Raw genomic sequence first — 10495 nt, 5'->3', positions numbered from 1 at the left:
TATATTCTACTGTTATCACGCACACCATAGGACAGCTTCTGAAGCAGAGCCTACCCCCTGAGACAGAGCTGCAACACAAATGGATCCTAATTAACTGCATTCCAAATACTGCAAACTTAATTTATGAAGGTCAATGTAGATGGCTGCTCCCACTTTAATTTTCAGCGCTGAGCTGTTATGTAAATAACAATTATATTATCAGAAGCTCCTTGCCTGTTGGCAGAATGGCATTTTAAGTTTCTCTTGCCAGAACTTGTATCGGGTACCTACTTCTGCAGAGCATGGGCATGGAATGGTGTTTTTCTGCATTTCTTCACACAGACACCTAGCTCTTACTTAAATCTTCGGAGACAGAATTATTAGCACAACGTGGAGCAACCTGTTCCTGCCTTGTGTCTTTTTTCCCTTCCTAAACATTGTGATTTGCTTGTGTGCAAATCTCAGGAGATCTTCACATTTTATGGAAACTGATTCACTTTTTTTTTAAGTAGATGTATTAGTTGGGAGAGAGGAAGATGGCCTGAGGAATATCAGCGAAGGAAATGTTAGTGTAACAGGCACTTCTTCCTTAAGGTACTGTTTTATTCAGATTCAATGTTTCACTTATGAAAAATACTTCATTCTTTAAACTTTGAGAACTGTAGACTATTATTTCGCACCTCCAAGGATCTTTTTTTTTTTGCAAAGCCTTTGTTGGTGGCTGTACACACAGGTACATTTTGTGACTGAGATGCGCCTGTCTTTTCATATAAGCTTGCCAGCATGGAAAGATTCAAATCCCATAATCAACATTTTGCATTTGGTGCATCTTTGGTGTGGGTCATGAGCAAGCTGCGTCAGTGTGCTTTGTCCCCACTGTTCGCAGAATTATGGATCCGTGCATTTCCTAGGAGTACCAAGAAATTGGCTTCTGAGCTATAATCTTGAATTCCTATGTTTCTCCTGTTATCTAAGCGAGAGAAGCATTGAATGCAAGGATCTCCTTTAAACCTATTTAACGATAAAATTCTCACCCATCTGCACAGGTACTGAAAGATTGTCCTGATTCGCATATCTGTTTATAGCCACACCTTGCCTGCCCTCACCTCGATATAAAATATTTTGTACGTGGGATCTTTCCGAAATTTGGGTGTTGTCAGTTTGAATGTTTTGTGCATGTATGTTTTACTCGACAGGAAAACCTGTGCATTATAGATAACATCGCCCACATTCGTGACCATTCTCATTTTCAACAGCATAATTTTATTCCCAAACCACAGGATTGGGCGTGTGAGGCAGAAGATTGTTGAAGCTTGTCTCCAAAAAAATTCCAAGATAAAAATGGAGGAGGATGCTGCCTGAGATGCAGTAATATGCTGGCTTTAACTGTACCCTTGTAGCTAGTGAAGATGCAGGCAATGTCAGAGAGAGCCTGTTCATTTTCATTGCTATTTCTCCTCTTCAAAGGAATTTGCAGCTCAGAGTTCACTGGGCCTTCTGCCAGCATTTAGTCTTTGCACAAGCCTCCTCCCACTCGGTTTGTTTAATACCTCTTGGTGTATCATTCTGTTCCCCTCTCCCTCCCTTATCTAGTTTTCCCTCAACTGCAAATACTTGCCACTTATTTTATCCACTACTCTCAGTCCTGAGCCAGAAGGAGAACCATTGTTCTTGAAGTTGACCGATATTTTATTCTTCCCAGGAATGTGGGTGTTGCCAGCACTTGTTGTCCCTCATTTCCTTTTGAATTCCTGTATGCCTTGCCGGGCCATATCAGAGTGCTAGATAACACAGTGTGGAGCTGGATGAACGCAGCAGGCCAGGCAGCATCAGAGGAACAGGAAAGCTGACGTTTCAGGTCTGGATCCTTCTTCAGAAATGGGGGAGGGGAAGGGGGCTCTGAAATAAATGGAGAGAGAGGGGGAGGCGATGTTAGAAGGTGGATAGTGGAGCAGATAGGTGGAGAAGACGGACAGGTCCAGAAGGCAGGGATGAAGCTAGTAAAGGTGAGTGTGGATAGGGAGTTGGGATGGGGGTTGGTCAGTGAGGAGGGGGTTGCGGGTCGGTGGGAGAGAAGACTGACAGGTCAAGGAGACAGGAATGAGGCTAGTAGAGGTGAGTGTAGGTAGGAAGTGGGGTTGGGGGTTGGTCAGTGAGGTGGGAGGAGCGGATAGGTGGGAGAGTGCTGTTGGGAGTCGGTCACGTTGCTGTGGCTCGGGGGTCACGTGGCCTGGACCAGATCACGACAGCAGATTGCCTTCCCTACAGGACACGAGGGAAGCAGATGGATTTTTACGACACTTGGCTGGTGAGGTCCTACAGTGTACAATGAGGCCACTCGGCCAATCGTATCTACAAAATGAACATCATTAACTGCTGCCAATTTCCTGCCTTCCTCCCTCCCCTCCCCACACACAATATTTCCCTCCAAATAATCATCCAAATAATCTTGAATGCCTCAACCACCAATGGTTGTCGTGGTTACCATGACTGATACTAGCTTTATTCTCCAGATTTATTTGTTGAATTTAGATTCAACCACTGGCTGTGATTGGATTTGAACCCATGTCCCTAGGGTGCTAGCTTGGTCTTGGGGTTACTAGTCCAGTGACATGACCACAACGCCACCATTCCCGTTCACAAGTAAAAACCTCGTGATAAACATTTAGACCAACAAAGGGGACCTTGTGTTTTTCTCCAACACATTATGCAGATTGAAATTTTCTGAGAGACGTTTTCCTTTTTGCCAGTCCAATTATTTCATTTTTTTTCTCGGTGATTAATCTTACACTGGCAGAATAATATACTGAATTGTTTGTGAACAAACCCTTTGTTTGCCACTTTTACAGCTATTGATGTGTTTGTATTTAGTGGAGAGATTGAGACGTTTAGTATGAATGAAGGAATTCCTAAAAGTATGATAAGCATTCCACTGTAAATGCTCACAGAACATTATGCCTTTCATATTTGTATTTTGTCTCTTTGTCCCTCTATATAGATACCTGTAACCTCGGAGAGTCTTGCTCATCCACAAGTGTTTGTTACTTACCAGAAGTAGTGTTCCGTCTGTTGAAGGAGATTTTGGAGATTTACACTACAATTAATATTGCGGAAATGTACGGGAAACCAGACCTCCACTGGAAGAAAAATAGAGAGATTTGTTGCTGGGTGGATGATTTCAATGGCACTGGTTAGCTTTGAGTAGGCAACGCTAATTATCCAGTCATGGTTCATGTGTTGCAAGAAAGCTGCAAAAGGTATAAACAGAAAGCCTTTACCTTCTAGTCTTGATCTTGTAGAGATATCTTGTGTGTGTGTGTGTATGTATGTATGTATGTGTGTGTGTGTGTGTGTGTGTGTATAATTATCTATCAAATGTTTTACTATCAGACCAATATAATGTGTGTCGGACAGTAGTGATTCTGTAGCACTTCTGATGTAACATCATATACAAAACCTGTCATTGGAAAGCCAGAGTGCAATCCACTTGATTCCTGTTTGGTGTGATTGTTCTCCATCCTTCCCCTTTGTAAAACACACAAATTGGGTGAAATGCTGGAAATGATTTTTTAAAAAATTACAACTGCTGGAAGTGCTTAGCAGGTCAGGTACTAAGTATGGAGAGAGAAATGGGGTTAATGTTTCAAGCCGATGGCTCTTGAGCTGGCTGTTTTGCCCCTTTTTAGTTTCGTATCCTCCAACGGATCTGGTGCCAGATAACACAGTAGCCCCTGGTTTACCAGGCGTGGCCCTGATGCCAATGGAGGCACAGCTAGAGGGAGCCTTCCTCACGAGGCAAGCTTGGACAGTGAAGTCTGACCAACCCAGCTTTCCTGTTCCTGACTCTGAATGTCCATGAAGAGTAACCATTGGGTGTTTGTTTGGCAAATGCTGTCAAAATAGAAACGCATTTGGATTGTTGCCATCATGTAATTCATTTTGAATTCTGCTATTTGTTTATGCTGCTAATCAAGCTTAAGTATTGAAATTATTCAGCAGGATTTGAAGTAACTTATGTAGCTTGTCAATTTATGGGTTGATTTGAGAATATGCGATTGTTTTGTGTCCCACAAATTGATCTGGTTTATGCTCGCTGCATAAGGAGCCACATGGACCATGTGATCCAACCAGCCTTTTGTGTTGTTGCTAAGTTCTTGAATTTCCACTCCTGCAGAATCCCAGTGCCTCATCCTTCTTTCTCTCTCAGATTATACTTTGTTTCAATTAGGTCACTGGTTGTCGACGTCACTGGCTAGACTGACATTTATTGCCCATTGCTGTGGGTCTGGAGGCACATGTAGGCCAGAGTAAGTAAGGACGACAGATTCCCTTCCCTGAAGGACCTTAGTGAACCAGATAGATTTTTACAATTGGCACTGGTCACCATTAAACCAGTCTACTTTCTAATCTCTCCATTTGCCACTGTGGGATTTGTACCCATGCTCCCAGAGTATTAACTGGGATACTTATCCAGTGACATGGTGGGTACACCACTGCGCTCTCAATGTATTCAGCACATAAAGGCAGCAAGTGACCACTGTAGCCCCCTTCCTCAACATCCTCCTCTGCACAGGTTTCTGAATTTTATAGTCCAACGCTTCCATTGCGGGAGAGGTAATAAAAAGACAAAATTGAAGACGTGGTGGGTGTAGGGGGGTTGCTGTGGGGAGAGTTAGTCATGGTGTTTGAGTGAACCCTTCAGAAAGGTATAATGGAAGATAGGAAGGTGTATGAGACTTGCAGAGAGATTGAATAATTCAGAAGCGAGCAGACTGGAGTTTAATTTTCTGTTTTGTAACCCTATGTGTCCTTTTATATTTTGTTCAAGGCTTCATGGACTTCCTCCGATTTGTCACGGAAATGATTTTGTCTGTGGCGGCTCACCGACTTGATCAAGTTTCAGATCTGACCTAGCAACCCCTTGCTGTCCTCCTAAGGACAGGACCAGGTCACACTCTCTTCCCTCACCCACACAATGAAATGGGCTTTGCTTTTCTAGGATGTAAACGGTGAGATAATAACAAGTTGTTCTAAATTTGCACCTGTTTTATTTATCACTTAAGCAAGTGCTTTCATTCAGAGGGGAGTTTTTTTTTGCCTTTTGTACCAATGTTGTAATATTCTCCCCGATCTCCCCTCTTGCAAACTCTTCTGGAGTTGGATGTAGACTTCTGCGGATGGAATGGACATTTATCTTGGATAATGTTTGAAGAAAACCCTGGAGCTTCTCCAGGAAGCTGGTTCCATATGGTGGTTTAGATTTAACTGAGCTGTGTCTAGCACCATTTGAAATCAGTGTTCTTGGAGAAAGGTTTGCATCACACTTGAATCTGCTCTGGCTGAAGACCAAACTTGATAAAGCAGGCAGGAATAAATAGCGAGTTTCGTCATTTTACATTTTTAACCGTAGTCATCTTGATGATTTTTGTGTTCAGTACCAAGGCAGTTCAAAGTTGCTAAAAGGATCAAAGTGATTGGGTAGAGGGTTTATGAAATAAATACTGGTGACCTTGCTCAGAAAGTTAAGTCTGTGTTCTTTCCCCCCCAGATACAGAGAGCTTGTCCATACCTCTCCTGCGTATTATTGATCTCGCAACAATAACCACTCTAAAGCTGGAGAAAAGGTCGTTCTGCCAAATAGCCTAGTAACCCTGAAATGCCCGGAGCTTAGTGGAAAACAAGCTATTTGTCCAGCTGGTGTGAAACGTGCCTGTAGTTCCTAGTTTTCAAGCTCAGACTTGACTTGCTTACTTTTTTTGAGCTTAATCTCATGGGTATATGCTTGCTTGTGCACACCCTCTTCTATCTCTCCTTCCTGTCTCTCTCTCTCTGTCTATTCCTGTCTTTCTCCCTCCTTTCTTCTCCCTCCCTTCCTCCCTCCCTTCCTCCTTCCCCCTCTCTCCCACCCCTCCCTCCTTCTCTCCCTCCCTCTGTTTCTCTCCTATTTTCTCTCACTGTCTCCTTTTCACATTCTCTCGCTTGCTTGCCCATGAAGTGAATGCTGTTTGACGGCAGGTCTGCCCATGTGTTCACACTGTGAATGAAGTGCTCCATTAAAGCAGTGTGCAGCAGGCAGAATGAGTAAGTCCAAACATGTGACAGGTTGGAGGTAGCAGACACGTTCAGAACCGGTGTCCCTGATTTTGATCTCCCATCCCTGCATGTTTGTGGCCAGTGTCACTGATTGATTTATAAGCGGAGACACAAGTCCCCAGTGTGTTACACCCAGCGCATTGATGTCATGTTTGAATGGCTCCCCTGCTGTGGTGCAAGACCGAAGGCTGTGGTGCAGAACCATAGTGTCGACAGATTGAACTGATTTGTTTTCGGCGGCCTATTGAGCCATCTGCTTGCCTGGAAAGCAGAGGTTTTATGTGTGATGGTGTATAGCCCTGCTTGTTTTCTCCCTCACTGACTATGGCCTCCTTTTTGTCCTCCCTCTGCGTTTCAACAGCTAGCTGTACTGATAGATCTGACATTTTTTTTTGTTTGATTTTTCAGCTCAGGGTTTTTACATCTCTGATGAAGGCAAGGCAAGCTTCCTTGTGCTGAAAAGGCCTTTTTGTTTGTCCCTTCAGGGAATTGTTTTGTTATTTTTAATTTGCTCATAAAACACCTGCATATCATCTTTCTGAACTCCCATAGTTTCTGCCCCCACTGTTTCCACATGTTCTCACACTGCTGCTGGACATTTAAGGGCCATCCCTTTTATTGTTCTGGGCACTCATACAATTGGGTGTTGGATATAAGAGCCAGTGACTTTTAATAGCAATGGGTAATTCTTGTGCAAGGGAATGGCATTTGATTGGGTTAGGATCGAGTGTTTTGTTTTATTAGAGTTGACCCTTTTGATTTAATAGATACCAGCTGTGCCATCTTGTCCCTAAACCTGTGGACAGCTCGTGTGGAAGGCACGTAACCATCTTGTAGGCAAAGAGAGAGATGCTCAGGCCACTGGCACCCCCTTGTTTTTGTATTCACTGAGACCCAGTGGGGGTAGGGTTTCATTCCCTTGGCCAACATGCCTGAGCAGCTTCTGGTGCATCCACGAGTTATTGTGGAACCTCCCAGATGCTTGACAACAAGGTGCAGAGCTGGATGAACACAGCAGGCCAAGCAGCAGAAAGGCTGACATTTCGGGCCTAGACCCTTCATCAGAAAATGCTTGTCTGTTTGCAGGGCCTTTGTTGATATTCTAACAAGTATCAATGTGTAATTGATCTTAATAATACAACTTGGATGGCACATGGTCAATGAGTACATGTGATGTTAAATATGACTAAAATTCATTGAGTCTTTACCGCTATAGTTGTTACTATTGCCGAAATAACTTTGTTCTTGAAGAACTGGAAGTTGACTGACATTCTCATCCCTCTTCCACTTGGCTGCACAATGTCTACTGTCCCTTTAGAGGATGACCGATTTCCCTTGGTGTTTGGAGTCTATGTATTTATCTAGCACCATTTGAAATCGGTTATAATGATTGGGGAACAACACCTATCTTCACCAAGACATGATGGCTTCTTCTGTTCTATAATTCGGTGTTTCTAACATAATGATGCAAATAAAGGATATGTACCATGTTTAAGACTAATTGTGCTAGTTCTGTGTCACTTGACTGACTACAGGAAATTAGAATTATAATTACCTTTTGTTTATGCTGCTGTTGTCAGTGATGACCAAACTTAATGTTATAATTGTATTAGACAACTGGGTTTGCGTGTGCATGCTGTTGTACTCTGCTGGTCATAACTCAGGGGGTCCACATTTCTGTCTCTGATTTAGAAGGTCATGGATTCAAACTCTGCTCCAGTCTTTAAACACATAATCCAATCTGACATTTCAGCGCAGAACTAAGGGTGCGTTGCATCGCTGGATATGACAGGAAATGACATGAAGAGGAGCTGGGCATCTCTGACAGCTGAGCAATGTTTATTCATCGCCGAAAGTCTGATTATTTATCTCATTGTTACTGAGAGACCATGCTGTGTGCAAATCGAATATTGCATTTGTTTTCAGAACCTTTTTGTAAATTTACTACAAGAGTAGATAGTTGACTATAAGGCTCTTTGAAAATGAGATTGGAATGATAGTAAGTAAAAATTTCAATTTTTTTTCAGGTTTTTGTTGAATTTGTCATCGCCAAACCATGCCTTGACACTGTCTCAGTAGTGCAAGGCCTTTTCTTAAAGCGATTCTGGATTCTCTGGTACCCCGATGAGGAGACCAGACCCACAGCTAGACCACACCAGCTCGTGCCATCATCCTCCCTCTGAGGCTCAATGAGATCCTCTGAGGAATGGAGCAACTTGACCACTTTCCCCATGGGGAGTGGCACTGCTCAGATGAAGAGTGCAGTACGGTATATCTAGAACATCAACTCTGTTTGCAGAAGCACCATATTAGGAACGCGTGTCCAGAGCTTTGTTACACAACTAAGAGGCCAGTCGATAAGAGGTGATCTCCCAGTACCTGTGGTCCTGTGCTTTAATTGTTGACTAGTGGGTATTGCCGAGTCCTTGTTTTTGTGCTCTTTCTGGAATAGTGGCCACACATGGAGACCTGAGGAACTGCAGGGGTTATCCTTCAGCTACAGGCCTAGTGCTGAAATGGGATCAGAATAGATGGGATACTTGATTGCCAGCATGGATTTGATGGGCCAAATGATCTCTTTCCATGCTGTAAAAATTGACTCTACAGTGGCAACACCCTGCCTTCATATAGCACTTTTTAATGGCAACACAAGGAATCAGCTGAATAGCATATTCACTAGACCTAAGGCATTAAATATATAAAAAGGTGGAGGAGGTGATGGCCTAGTGATATTATCGCTGACCTGTTAATCCAGAGACCCCTGTTCTGGGGACCCAGGTTCGAATCATGGCAGATGGTGGAATTTGAATTCAACGAAAAAAAATCTGGAACAAAGCATCTAATGATGACCACGAGTTCATTATCGGGAAAAATCTGTCTGGTTCACTGACGTCCTTTAGGGAACTAAACCCAGTCTGGCCTATATGTGACTCCAGACCCACTGCAATGTGGTTGATTCCTAACTGCCCTCTGGGCAATCAAGAATAGACAATAAATGTTGGCAGAGCCAGCAATGCCCTCGTCCCTTGAATGAATAAAGGAAAAAAAAGAGCTTGAATAAAGTTGATTGGGAGGTGATCAAATCAGTTTGGAAGATAAACTTTGGCTAATATTCTGGAGGACAACATGTTTTTGCTGGGTTTTTTTTCAGTTTTGTAGTTCAAGTTGTCAGCATGTAGCAGACAGCTCTCCTCACCTTCCCGTTTAGCTGGGGGTGGGGGATGGGGAGGATGGTGGTGAAGAAATGGAAAGGAGTAGTTTGCAAATAAACTCATGTCATGAGATGATGGGTATTGCAAGATCCCAAATTGCAGTTGTGCTAAGTGGAGATCTGGTGCCACTCCAAAGGAGAATGGATGTCGTGAACTCTTTGTGAAGGAGTTAACAGGCAACTGCAGGACAATGTAAAGTTCATGGCAGTGAACTTTGAAACAGTATGGTCTTTAGAAATATTACTAATTCTTCCACGTCAAATGTGAATGGAGCATGGCCATTCCTCATGGAAACGATAGATGTGCAAAACTCGTCATTCATCCCAGAGTTATGACCAACATCGGCCGAACTCTACTTAACCCTGGCAATGAAACTTGCAAATGATTACAATTACTCTGATTCCAACAGAAAATAGTTGAAGGCATAAGGAGAGGGGCTAGGTCAGGAAGTAAACATTGCATCGTGGTGCTGACCCTGAACTCCTGCCGAGTACCGTTTCCTTTAAGTTGCACAGCCCTGGGCTTCCCATGTGAGTCATGCGCAAGTCAACAGCTAAATAGTCATCTGTGCGCAGCCACGTGCAAACGTTCAAGGGGTCATCTGCTTTAATGACCCATGCATTCCAAAAGGGAGAAAATGTTTCTCTTGCATGGCACCACAGGGAACCTCACTAGTGCATGCAGAACTTGAGCATCCACATGACCAAATCTACATTATATGACCAATCCAGTGCTTATGTTATCTATTCAGAGCAGTAACTTGAATATTGATTGTCCCTAAAAGTTGCTTTTCTCAACTCTCATATCCTCACCGTCCTAAAAAGCTGCAACCTTCACCCCACAGCAGGGTATTTATTGAGCAGTTGGGTAAGAGTTTGGTTGTTCCGCAGGACCTTTTGACTTTTTAAACTTCGGTGAACAAGATTTTCAACCCCTCCCCCTGCACCCCTTTCACTGACTTCCGAAGGTGCGGGAGAACCCTTTGGTCAAATGCCACCTACTAGTAGCAGTGAGAGTTCGCCGACCGTTCAAGTGAACCTTGAGTAGGACTTCCCCACAAGTTCATGCCTATCCATAGGCACACAGCAGCTGGAGGTGGTGAGGGGAACACATCCTGGCCCTTATTTACAGGTACGTCCACCTCGGCATTGGGAAAGCAATGTCCTTTGTGACGATCCAGCTGCTGTCTCTGTGTTAGAATGAAATCTGAA

The 10495-nt window shown here is 43.5% G+C and overlaps 1 long non-coding RNA gene across 1 annotated transcript; it reads left to right on the top strand.

Moving 5' to 3' along the window:
• Positions 1-236: 236 nt before the first annotated feature.
• On the top strand, positions 237-8031 carry LOC109931872. Its single transcript, XR_007261371.1, has 4 exons — positions 237-573; positions 2978-3236; positions 4808-4988; positions 5528-8031. It is a non-coding gene; the product is annotated as an uncharacterized LOC109931872 (long non-coding RNA).
• The last annotated feature ends 2464 nt before the right edge of the window (positions 8032-10495 follow it).

This window comes from Rhincodon typus, unplaced genomic scaffold (assembly GCF_021869965.1).
Source record: "Rhincodon typus isolate 14 unplaced genomic scaffold, sRhiTyp1.1 hic_rhity00002456, whole genome shotgun sequence".
Taxonomy (NCBI): Eukaryota; Metazoa; Chordata; class Chondrichthyes; order Orectolobiformes; family Rhincodontidae; genus Rhincodon; species Rhincodon typus.
The sequence above is the reverse complement of the archived record's forward strand: the minus strand, read 5'-3'. Positions and strand labels throughout refer to the sequence as shown.